Here is a 13,609-nt window from a genome sequence, read left to right as displayed (position 1 = left end):
TTCGTCTCAAACCTAACAAGCAGCATGCCCTGTATTTGTCCTGTTTATAAAATATACAATATTTTTCCAATTCCAAGATGCACTTCTTTCTTCATATTAACAAGTCTGCAACCTGAGTGTGCCTTACAATCAATGTAAAAAGACAGCATTGGCAGTATTTTTCCTTTTGTAATACTACATGAAATAATGGTGCATCTCAGATTTGAGCTATAGTATTAAACTTGTAACAGCACTTTGAAATGTTTAAGGAAACACAAACCAGTTTTATTTAGGGGAATTTAATCCTTTGAATTTGTAAATTAATGGAACATTGGTTTGAAAAGCAAGCAAAAGCAATTTTTCTTAACTTTTAGAAAAACTCACAAGATTTATTAACAAAGTAACAAAGTACTTTTAGAGGCTTACGAAAAACAAATGTTCTCCATTTGTACTTACAATAAATTGGACATTATTTACAAGCAAATGTGGATAGTACTTTGCATGCATGACTCCACCTTCAGATTATAAACTGAAAGGATGTCATAGAAAGGCATGTAGAATAGGGGGGAAATTTCCGTTAAAAATTTAGTTAAAAAGCATGTAATTGTCTATATATGCCTGAAGCACTGCAGTAGCAAGCAATTTACTTTTCTCAGTGTGGAGCTTTGAAGTTAATCAATGGTTAACTGTGATAAGCTTTAAGCAAATTCATGAACTTTTTTTCTATAACAAAAATGTTAAGTACAAGAAGCCCATCGGCACTGGATCATTTGCCATGGTGCTTTCAGAGGTGGTGCTTTTATCCTAAGAGACCTGTCACTGTAAGCACTACTAGGACAGAAGGGAGAGTTCCCATTGTAGCTCAGCGGTTACAAACCTGATTAGTACCCATGAGGATGTGGGTTCAATCCCTGGCCTCACTCAGTGGGTTAAGGATCTGATGTGGCTATGGCTGTGGCGTAGGCCAGAAGCTTCAGATCCGATTTGACACCTAGCTTGGGAACTTCCATATGCAGCAGGTGCGGCCCTAGAAAGCCAAAAAAAAACAAAAACAAACAAACAAACAAAAACAAACAAACAAACCAAAAAAAACCCACAAAACAAAAACGAAAACAAAAAAAAGAAATTCATCTTATTAGACGAAACACTCCAATTATAATAGTGTTCCCTGCAAAAGCAATAAATGTGGAAGTGAGACCATACTGGGATTTAACCCCTCAACTTGCCCGTGGTTAGTATTATCTGCCGTCCAAGTGATCAAGCCTGATTCCTTCTCTGTTTCCATATCCAATCAGGAAGCAAACTCTGGTTCTTCCTTTGATATAGAATAAGCCTTTCACATGGTCTGAGACTCTGGTTCTTCTCTTCACACGGATGGCTGTGTGATGATGGCAGTGAGAAGGGGATGAGGCTCGCACCTACCCTCCCAATTCTCACTGCCACCACTTGACAGTCTCGTCTTTTCTCTTTCCCGTGAAATGCCTTCTAAATATGGAAATCGAGAAGTGTGACAGGTAGGCATTTCTCTCTTGATTACTACGGGATTTAAATTAAAAGGCTAGTTTTGCCAGATTTAAATTAAAAGGCTATGGAGTTCCCGTCGTGGCGCAGTGGTTAACGAATCCGACTAGGAACCATGAGGTTGCGGGTTCGGTCCCTGCCCTTGCTCAGTGGGTTAATGATCTGGCGTTGCCGTGAGCTGTGGTGTAGGTTGCAGACGCGGCTCCGATCCCGCGTTGCTGTGGCTCTGGTGTAAGCCGGTGGCTACAGCTCCGATTCAACCCCTAGCCTGGGAACCTCCATATGCCGCGGGAGCGGCCCGAGAAATAGCAACAACAACAACAACAAAAAAGACAAAAGACAAAAGACAAAAAAATAAATAAATAAATAAATTAAAAGGCTAGTTTCGCTTTTCAAAGGTGGCAGTTCTTCAACGGATTGTTTGTATATGGAAGTTTTAACAAGAATTCAGCGGTTCTGGCGTTCTCTTCTGGCACAGTGGGTGAAGGATCTGGTGTGGTCACTGCTGTGGCTGGGGTCACTGCTGTGGCGCAGGTTCAATCCCTGGCCTGGGAACACCCGCATGCCACGGACATGGCCCTAAAAAAGAGAGAGAATTCTTCAGTTCTTTTTCAGTGCCTCATTCCTGGTCTCCTGGTACCAGTCCCTCCAGTGTCCATCAGATGCTCCTCCTACAGCCATCAGAGTAGACCCTGGGGCTGCCCACACAGTTCTTAGAATGACCAGCTCAGTCTGTAAGGCCAGCACCAACAACTTCCAAGGAGGCCTTCACAGCCAATCAGCTGTTTCTTCTGGCTCGGTTTCAGTCTCAATCTGTACTCTATTTAAAGGACTAAAAGTTAAAACTGAGCCAAAGAAATAGCTAGGAGGTGACAGCCGCTAAGCCCCCAAGACTTTAAATAGAGTGGGATGCCACATAAGGAGAAGTTTCCCTGGAGTGTTCCTACACGGTGAAATGGGCCTTTCATGAAAGTCACTCCCTGGGTACCACTCACGACTGTACTGGAGTCAAAGGCTTGGTCACAGCCAGTTAAGAAAAAGGTGGGACTACAGTGCCAGGACACAGATTTCTGTCTTTATAAAGTAGGGGAAATACTATTTGTTACACCAGAGAATATGTGTTCTACAAAACAAATGAGACGAATGTACCTAGGGTCAATTATTATTTCATCTTACCCTAAGAATTTCAGATAAATGATTCTTCACCACAGGAAATTTTAGCTCCTAAAGAGTCTTCCAGGAGTTCCCGTCGTGGCTCAGTGGTTAATGAATCTGACCAGGAACCATGAGGTTGCGGGTTTGATCCCTGGCCTTGCTCAGTGGGTTAAGGATCCGGTGTTGCCATGAGCTGTGGTATAGGTTGCAGATGCAGCTCAGATCCCGCATTGTGGCTCTGGCGTAGGCCGGTGGCTACAGCTCTGATTCGACCCCTAGCCTGGGAACCTCCATATACCACGGGAGTGGCCCTAGAAAAGGCAAAAAAAAAACAAAAAAAAAGAAGTCTTCCAACAGCAGAGCCAGGTGGGCCTCTAAAATGTGAGTGAAATAAGAAGGCAGAAAATAAGGGTTTGATGGGCAAGTCTGCCCTCACCTAAAGATATTTAGATTTTAGAATATTTTAAAACATTGAACCATGCTTACAAAATAAAAATACAGCTGCAAGCGATTCTGGCACACATATACAAGCCTGTCTTGCGGGCTCTCAGTTTAAACAAAGAGATTTTTTAAATCATCAAAGGTTTGGAAACCTTTTTTAACTACCAGGTTAAATTTTAGATAGCATGAATTGACTCTGCTGTGAACGATGCAATAATACATTCTTATTTCTCCTTCCTATACTTTCCCTCATTGCACTTCTCAAGGCTTAAATTACATTTTACTTTGCCAGGTTATAAACCATCACAAAACATTCTGTAATAGTGATATTCCTAGTAATCCCATCTTTATTCTTTAAGGTGGATCCAGTGTTCATTTCCAGTTCTTTTACCAAGTTTAAATTCTTATCTCCGTTCATTTCTTTGGCTGGATTTCAACATCAAGAGGGGTTTTTTATTTGGTTTGTTTTTTGAGATGGGATCATGGGTTTTATATCTCTTACACACTAGATTCTATAACTTTTTTCCCTACATTTTCATGTCTGAGAAAAACCTACTTGTTGACTTTATAACCAAGCAATTATTTGGCTGGGTCACGTTTTCTTTTCCTCAGAAATTGGAAATACCGTTCCACTGCATCCTGCTCTTGGGTATTGCTGAGAAGTCTAAGGCAAGCCTCATTTTCCTTGGAGGTGACTTAATTTTTCTTCCTGAACAGCTAAAACTTTCTTATCTTGGAGTTCCCATCGTGGCACAGCGGAAATGAATCCAACCAGGAAACACAAGGTTTCGGGTTCAATCCCTGGCCTCGCTCAGTGGGTTAAGAAGCCGGCGTTGCCATGAGCTGTGGTGTAGGTCGCAGACATGGCTCGGATCTGGCGTGGCTGTGGCTGTGGTGTAGGCCGGCAGCTGTAGCTCCGATTAGACCCCTAGCCTGGGAGCCTCCATATGCTGCGGGTGAAGCCCTAAAAAAAAAGCCAAAAAAAAAATTTCTTTTTTTATCTTGAATGTCAATAATTTAACCAAAATGTGTCTTGATGTTTTATAATGCTGTGCCAATTTTTTGTAGCATTACAATGTGCCCTTCCACCTAAGGATTCAGTTTGTGGATTTCAGAGGAAGTTTATTTTATTATGTATCTACGTGGGACCTGTGACCTTTCTAATCATCTTTTGCTCTGGTCTACTTGGACCCAGGCTGGGGAAGTAGCCCTGGGCTTCCTGGCACATCACTAGCTCTCAGGTTGCTCCCACCCCACCACCCCCAACCCAGCCAAGGCTCACAGACCCCAGTCCAGCACAGGCCTGGACACCAAAGAGTACTACTTTCTTCCAGAGCAGCTCTGGTTAAGGTGGATGCCAGGGACACCTGATGACAGTCTTCCCTGTGCACAAAGTCAAGGCACTTTCTAAGGTTCAAAGGAGAAGCTCCAGCTAATGAAACCCACCACACCATACTCTTAACTGACCCTTGGCTACTCAAAGCATTTGGCTTTCTTAGAAACACTGATTCTACTATAACATTCCAGAACAAAGGGCAAGCCAGAAATTTCCATATAGAAAAGTTCTTCATTGTTTTCATACAAAGTATGTTATTCTAAATAAATTCAAAGGCCAAATATTTGAAAGTCAAACAAGAGACTTGCAAGTTAGGAGGAGAGCTTCCACTGCTGAAACCCATAAGACATGGAAAATAACGAATCAAACTTCATCTTCTAGACTCAGTTTTTTGATATATTTTCAACGTTTTGCTTTTTTCCTTTGCAATTGAATTCACAGTCAACCAGCTTAGTCCAGGGAATGCATTTGAGACTGAAGCGTCACAATTTTTGGCATGGTATACCTGTCTTCTCATGTTCCCTTAAGAAGTAAAACGCTGAATTTTAGCTTGTAAAACTTGTACCTAAGCGTGGCCATATGACTAAGTTCTGGCCAACACTATGTGAGCAGAAATGACATGCAATTTCGGGTTGTGCCCCTTAAATAGAAGATGTGTCTTTTTATTCTACTCCTTCTCCTCCCATCTTAGTGCCTGGAAGTTAGACATGGTGATAGGCCACCTGGGACCAAACAGATGACACTAATATTTTAGGGCCACTGCTAAAACTGCAGGATGAAAGGAGCCAATTCCTTCCATAATTCCCTCCAATTGTGTGAGAAATTAATCAGACTGTTAAATTCTATATTGTTCTATATTGTTTAAACTCCTGTTAAGTCTTCTTTAAAGCAGTTTACTCTGTGTCCTAATTGAAACACTTTACAATTTCAGTTGTATTACATTTAGAATTTATGCTTTTGGAGTTCCTGTCATGGCTCAGCAGAAATGAATCTGACTAGCATCCATGAGAATGCAGGCTCGATCCCTGGCCTTGCTCAGTGGGTTAAGGACCCAGTGTTGCCATGAGTTGAGGTATAGGTTGCAGATGCAGCTTGGATCCCATGTTGCTGTGGCTGTGGTGTAGGCTGGTGGCCACAGCTCCAATTGGACCCCTAGCCTGGGAACCTCCACTTGCCGCGGGTATGGCCCTCAAAAGACAAAAAAAAAAAAAAAAAGAATTATGCTTTTGATAACTAATTGCTATTTCATTTTCTCTACCTGTTGCAGAATATTTAAATCAAGGAACAACAAAATATTCAACAAACTATACACATTTCTCCGTACAAAGAGGGATGGAGGCTCTGCTAAAGTTGGTAGATATTAACATCATGCAACAGATATTTCAAAATGGTCATTTTCTCAGCTAACTATAAAAATCCAAATTCAGTGAGCAGACCCTATTCTCACGGTTATGCACAGTGTTTTCTATTCATAAAGAACATGAACAGTCTGTCAGGAAAAGGTAGCCTGAATACTGAACTTCCCATTCTTTTGGAGCAACTAGGGCACAAGCCAGAAGAAACCATTCCAATCATTCAAGATAAATGATTTCCTGTTGCTAAATCCTCTTAGCAGATATAAACAAATTACTCTAAATCTATATTTAACAACCTTTTAAGTTTAGGTTTGAAAGTTGGCTAAGAATAGTCTCCTCCTAACTTGCAAGTCTATTGTTCAGAAGAGATAGTGGACATGGTTCAAAAAGTTTCTGATATAAGCTGAGACTATTGTAACTACAAACAATTTCAGAAAGGAGATTACTATTAGACGCAAATTTGCACTCATAAACAACTCGGCTGGAGAACTAAGTAAGAAAGTTTCAAGAATTATAAAGACAAGGAAACAGGAAAAGAAATAATTTTAAAATAAAGAGCACTAGTGCTCGAAGTTTTATTTCAGAGTGATACCCAATATGACCATAATTTCTGTTTCTACTCTGGCTACGGCAAATAAAAGACAGTAAAGACAGAAGCGAGTTCCCATCGTGGTGCAGTGGTTAACGAATCCGACTAGGAACCACAAGGTTGCGGGTTCGGTCCCTGCCCTTGCTCAGTGGGTTAACGATCCGGCGTTGCCTTGAGCTGTGGTGTAGGTTGCAGAAGCAGCTCGGATCCTGCGTTGCTGTGGCTCTGGCATAGGCCGGTGGCTACAGCTCCGATTCAACTCCTAGCCTGGGAACCTCCATATGCCGCGGGAGCGGCCCAAAGAAATAGCAAAAAGACAAAAAAAAAAAAAAAAAAAAAAAAAAAAAAAAAAAAAAGACAGAAGCAGTATCATTAGAAGAGGAGAAGAAATGTGTGTTTCTAGTCTATCTAATTCTCCATGGGCTACCAAAATTGGGTGAGCAAGGTAAGTCGGTAGCCCTAAATTTTGATGGATGAGCAGGCAATCACCTGGCCTTCAGAGATGCCTCAGGGAGCATCTGGGAGAAGCTAGAGGACTTTCAGTTTTACAAACTATGAATAAGTCTTAAGAGGTATCGCATCTTCAAATGAGGATTTGTGGGAATAAGACAACGTCTCTCAACCTCTCCGTTTTCACTAATGGAAGAGTGATCACCCTGTGGCTCAAAAACAGAACATCAGTCATCCATGACTCTTCGCTCCCACCTTCTTATTATCACTGTCACTTTCACTTCATTTCCACCAGTACTGGGTTTAGGCACTTGGTACCTCAGATCTCAGACATGGACCATTCCACCCCACTCTCCAATCACGTTTGTTAATTGATTAGTTGAACAAATATTTATATTAAGAGGCCCTCAGCAAACTCAGAGCAACACAGTACACAAGTCAGATACCCTTCCAGATACCCTGGCCCCCAACCCCACTCCACACATACCGACGAAAGGCCGTGTGAAGACACAGCAAAAAGGTAACTATCGGAGTTCCCGTCATGGTGCAGTGGTTAATGAATCCAACCAGGAACCATGGGGTTGCGGGTTCGATCCCTGACCTTGCTCAGTGGGTTGAGGATCTGGCGTTGCTGTGAGCTGTGGTGTAGGTTGCAGACTCAGCTGGGATCCCTCATTGCTGTGGCTCTGGCCTAGGCTGGTGGCTACAGCTCCGATTTAACCTCCATATGCTGAGGGAGCGGCCCTAGAAAAGGCAAAATGACAAAAAAAAAAAAAAAAAAAAAAGGCAGCTGTCTACAAGCCAAGGACAGAGGCCTCAGGAGAAACCGACCCTGATGGCACCTTGATCTTAGACTTTCAGTCATGAGAAAATAATTTCTGCTGGGTAATCTACCCAGTCTGTGGTCTTCTGTTAAATAGGAGTCCAAAGCTGATGACGACATCCTGCTACCCTTCTTCTCTCACCAAACAGGCACTATTCTCCAATATTAGCCCTCAGCTCCAGGAAAGTAAAATTCTCCAAAACCACACATCTTTTCTATTTTAAACCTTTGCCCGTGTTATTTCCTCTCATCACTATCCCTGACTGTTTCAGTAAAGAACGCCATTATTTCTTTCTTTTTTTTTTTTTTTTTTTTTTAATCTTTTTAGGGCTGAGGCATTTGGAAGTTTCCAGGCTGGGGTGGAATCAGAGCTGCAGCTGCCAGCCTATGCCACAACCACAGCAACACTGGATCCTTAACACACTGAGTGAGGCCAGGGATGAAACCCACATCCTTATGGGTACTAGTTGGGTTCGTTACCACTGAATCAGGACCAGAACTCCTAGAACTTTGTTATTTCTTTCTTTTTTTTTTTTTCTTTTTTGCCTTTTCTAGGACTGCTCCTACGGCATATGGAGGTTCCCAGGCTAGGGGTCTAATTGGAGCTGTAGCCACCAGCCACAGCCACAGCCACAGCCACAGCCACAGCCACAGCCACAGCAGTGCCAGATCCGAGCCGAGTCTGCGACCTACACCACAGCTCACGGCAACGCCAGATCCTTAACCCACTGAGAAAAGCCAGGGATCGAACCTGCAACCTCATGGTTCCTAGTCAGATTCATTAACCACTGTGCCACAATGGGAACTCTGAACTCTGTTATTTCTTAGAGCGTAAGGGTAGGCAAAGTTTGTTAATCTCTCTCTCTTAGATCCTTGTGCCTATGACTGAAGTCTGTTTGGAAGAGGAGACCATAACTGAAGCACTAACGGGGGTTTTCTTACTCTAATTGCAGAGTGGGAACAAAACAATCTTTGAAGAACAGGAATCATAAAAATAAAAGCACTCTGTCCAGCACTTTCATATACACAATTCACTTAATGTTCACATGAGAAGAGTAAAAGCTGAGAATTCTCTTGGCCAAAACTCAGACATAGCTATGAAATTTTATTTTAAAATAATTAGATAGCCCATATTACAGTTGTTTATGTTTCTGAGAAAATAATGATCTAACATATTTACCTGAAAAAAGACATGGTGTCTATCAAAAATATCTTTTTGGTGGAGTTCCCGTCGTGGCTCAGTGGAAACAAATCTGACCAGCATCCATGAGGACACAGGTTTGATCCCTGGCCTCACTCGGTGGGTTAAGGATCTGGAGTTGCCGTGAGCTATGGTGTACATCACAGACACCACACACACACACACACACACACATATTTGGTAAATGCGGCAGATCTGTACTGAAGCAAGCAAAGCTCTCCATGTAGTCACAAAACAGCTCATCAGAGAGGTCCCAGCACAGACAAATGGAATTCCTCCAAACAGTAACCATACTTTAAACTTGCATTCACTTGCACCATGTTCTAAGCCAAGTAAAAAACCAAACAAACAAAACCTCATTGAGTCAAGTATTTCATCAAATGTAGGATTTATTAGATGTAGCAAGGCCACAGTGGAGTAATAAACTTACTAACTGCCAAGCTTAACTTTTACATTATAGTATCAGTTCTCTGGTCAGCTTTTGAGTATCTGAGGTTATGAATTTCCATAAACGCTTTGGCCTTTCCCAGCAAAGACACCTGTGTCTTTCCTTTCTGCTCAGTCACCAGAATAGCTATGCATTTTTTACGAATATTAGGTCTCGAAAGAGGTCTGAGGGTTCTTTTTCCTCTCTTTCAGCAGAGGCAACTTAGCACCTTCTAAAGAAGTTTTACTTTTAGTAATAAAGGTTTCACAGGTTCAGAAATACAACCTAAAATTTGACTGAAACTTTCGAAGCCACTAGTTATGACATGATATCTTCAAGTTTAGGGGTGGCATTATTCAGCAAAAATAGGCCTCAATGAAACAGAACACTTAAATATTACAACTTAAGAGCATTTCCCAGGGAGGCATTTTCAATTTTAACTATACTAACACCTAAGAGATGTCTTCTGGGAATACTCCCAGACTTGGGGAGTAAGTCCTTCATTACTGAAGCAGAATGTGGGAGGTATACCGTAGCATCCAATACAATCCTCATGCTCAATCAACTGACTATAGCAATACTTTCTTTCTTTCTTTTTTTTTTTTTTTTTCCTTTGGTCTTTTTGCCATTTCTTGGGCTACTCCTGCAACATATGGAGGTTCCCAGGATAGGGGTGGAATCGGAGCTGTAGCCACTGGCCTATGCCAGAGCCACAGCAACTCAGGATCCAAGCCATGTCTGCAACCTACACCACAGCTCACAGCAACACCAGAACCTTAACCCACTGAGCAAGGCCAGGGATCGAACCAGCAAACTCTTGGTTCTTAGTCAGATTCGTTAACCACTGAGCCACAACGGGAACTCCGCAATACTCTCTTTCACTGAAGCCATTTAAGAAAGGACCCATCGTCCTTACTAAATTCTGAGATTTTTGAGGACAGATAGCATGCATTTAAACCAGAGTTTGGATTTAACAAAAGTCCAGTGAAAAAATGACTGGGTAAACGACCTAGAGAAACCGATAGTCAAAACCAAAGGCCAACCTCACACCATGCACAAAAACTCAAAAAGGCTAAAGACTTAAATGTAAGACAAGACACCATCAAACTCCTAGAGGAGAACATAGGCAGAACATTCTCTGATAGCAACCTCACAAATGCTTTCTCAGGTCAGTCTCCCAAAGCAACAGAAATAAAAGCAAAAATAAACCAATGGGACCTAAAAAAACTAACAAGCTTTTGCACGGCAAAGGAAACCATAAAAAAAAACTCCAAAAAGACAACTAACTTACAGAATGGGAGAAAATAGTTTCAAATGATGCAACTGACAAGGGCTTAATCTCTAAAATACACAAACAACTTACACAACTCAACAGCAAAAAAGCCAACAACCCAATGGAAAAATGGGCAAAAGACCTGAATAGACGTTTCTCCAAAGAAGATATACAGATGGCCAACAAGCACATGAAAAAATGTTCAACATCAATGACTATTAGAGAAATGCAAATCAAAACTACTATGAGGTAGCACCTCTCACCAGTCAGAATGGCCATCATTAATAAGTCCACAAAGAACAAGTGCTAGGGAGGGTGTGGAGAAAAGAGAACCCTCCTGCACTGTTGGTGGGAGTGTAAATTGGTACAACCACCATTGAAAACAGTATGGAGGGACCTTAGAAAACTATACCTAGAACTACCATATGACCCAGCAATCCCACTCTTGAGCATATATCCGGACAAAACTTTCCTTGAAAAAGACACAAGCAACCACATGTTCATTGCAGCACTATTCACAATAGCCAAGACATGGAAACAACCTAAATGTCCATCAACAGATGACTGAATTAAGAAGATGTGGTATAACTGTTGGTGGGAATGTAAATTGGTGCAACCACTGTGGAAAACAGTATGGAGATTCCTCAGAAAACTAAAAATAGAACTACCATTTGATCCAGCAATCCCTCTCCTGGACATCTATCCAGAGAAAACCATGAGTCGAAAAGACACATGTCCTCCAATGTTCACTGCAGCACTATTTGCAATAGCCAAGACATGGAAACAACCTAAATGTCCATCAACAGAGGAGTGGATCAAGAAGATGTGGTACATATACACAATGGAACATTACTCAGCCTTTAAAGGAAAGAAATAATGACATTTGTAGCAACATGGATGGACCGAGAAATGATCATGCTAAGTGAAGTCAGGCAATGAGACACCAACATCAAATGCTATCACTAACATGTGGAATCTAAAAAAAGGACACAATGAACTTCTTTGCAGAACAGATACTGACTCACAAATTTTGCAAAACTTATGGTTTCCAAATGAGACAGGTTAGAGGATGGGGGAAATGCACTGAAGGTTTAGGATGGAAATGCTGTAAAATTTGGTTGTGATGATTGTTGTACACCTATAAATGTAATAAAATTCATTAAGTATATATATATATAAAACTTTAAAAAAAGAGTTCCCGTCGTGGCTCAATGGTTAACGAATCTGACTAGGAACCATGAGGTTGCAGGTTCGATCCCTGGACTTGCTCAGTGGGTTAAGGATCTGGCATTGCCGTGAACTGTGGTATAGGTTGAAGATGCAGCTTGGATTCCGCATTGCTGTGGCTCTGGTGTAGGCTGGTGGCTACAGCTCCAATTAGACCCCTAGCCTGGGAACCTCCATATGCCGTGGGAGTGGCCCTAGAAATGGCAAAAGACAAAAAAAAAAAAAAAAAAAAAAAAGGAATTAAGGCTGAAAGCAAAAAAAAAAAAAGTCATGATATGTATACACGATGGAATACTACTCAGCCGTAAAAAAAGAACAAAATAATGCCATTTGCAGCAACATGGATGGAACTAGAGACTCATACTGAGTGAAGTAAGTCAGAAAGGAAAAAACAAATACCATATGATTTCACTTATATTTGGAATCTAATATATAGCACAAATGAACCTTTCCACAGAAAAGAAAATCATGGACATGGAAAACAGACTTGTGGTTGCAGAGAGGGAGGGGGAGGGACTGGGAATTTGGGGTTAATAGATGCAAACTATTGCCTTTGGAATGGATAAGGAATGAGACTGCTGTATAGCACTGGGAACTATTGCCTTTGGAATGGATAAGGAATGAGACTGCTGTATAGCACTGGGAACTATGTCTGGTTACTAGTGATGGAGTATGAAAATGTGAGAAAAAAGAATGTATATGTGTATGTGTGACTCGCTATGCAGTAGAAAACTGACAGAACACTGTAAATCAGCTATAATGGAAAAAACAAAAATCTTTTTTTTTTTTTTTTTTGCTTTTGAGGGCTGCACCTGTGGCATATTGAGGTTCCCAGGCTAGGCGTCAAACTGGAGCTATAGCTGCCAGCCTAGGCCACAGCCACAGCAATGCCAGATCTAAGCCACACCTGCATCCTACACCACAGCTCATGGCAATGCCAGATCCTTAACTCACTGATGAAGGCCAGGGATCAAACCTGTGACCCCATGGTTCCTAGTCAGATTTGTCTCCACTGTGCCACAACAGGAACTCCTGGAAAGAATAGAAATCATTATTTAAAAAAAAATAAAATAAAGCCTGACACACACAGTGCCAATTTCTCCTTTGGAGCAGTATTTCTCAACCATTTTTTCAGTTATCGCCTAAGGGCTTTTTTAGATATTTTTCCATATGCAATTTTAATGCCACAAATCTATTGTATATCTGTGCATGTAGTATATATCTGCACTTTATACATTAAAAAAGGGTTTTCTGCCCCCAAACCAATACTTTCATCCTCATGGGAACTATATTGCCCCACCCTGAGAATGCATAATTTACATTAATAAACCTAACTGCAAAGAGGATACAGATTACTGAAGATTGGGAGTTCCCACTGTGGCTCAGCAGAAACAAATCTGACCAATATCCATGAGGACACAGGTTTGATCCCTGGCCTCACTCAGTGGGTTAAGGATCTGGCGTTGCCATGAGCTCTGGTGTAGGTGGCAGATGCAGCTCAGATCTCATGTTGCTGTGGCTGTGGTATACACTGTCAGGTACAACTCTGATTAGACCCTTAGCCTGGGAACCTCCATGTACCGCACAGGTATGGCACTGAAAAGTCAAAAAAATAAAAAACAAACGGATTACTTAAGATTACCCACTCTCCTATTTAGTAAAGTCTACAGGAGATGCTCATTACAAGGTGGGTGTGGTGTGCTGATCATGAAATCATAGCAAAGGGGGTTAAATGACCTTAGGGGATATCTACTGATAAGGTTCAATATACCTTTCTCCACTATAAGATTACAGCAGCAGCAGCGTTTCTTTTCTATGAAAAGGTTTATTTG

General features: G+C 41.5%; 1 long non-coding RNA gene across 1 annotated transcript; it reads right to left on the bottom strand.

The window, feature by feature from the left end:
• Positions 1-4,084: 4,084 nt before the first annotated feature.
• LOC146403778 (uncharacterized) lies at positions 4,085-12,012 on the bottom strand. The gene is made up of 2 exons (XR_014843647.1): positions 11,780-12,012; positions 4,085-6,481 (listed from the first exon to the last, which is right to left on the bottom strand). It is a non-coding gene; the product is annotated as an uncharacterized LOC146403778 (long non-coding RNA).
• Positions 12,013-13,609: the final 1,597 nt, after the last annotated feature.

Source organism: Sus scrofa, chromosome 4 (genome assembly GCF_054392235.1).
Source record: "Sus scrofa isolate SSC_HxYL_T2T_F1_AM1 chromosome 4, Sscrofa_HxYL_maternal_Yorkshire_Landrace_v2.0, whole genome shotgun sequence".
NCBI classification, from domain to species: domain Eukaryota; kingdom Metazoa; phylum Chordata; class Mammalia; order Artiodactyla; family Suidae; genus Sus; species Sus scrofa.
Note: the sequence above shows the minus strand (reverse complement) of the source record. Positions and strands in the feature narration are given on the sequence as shown.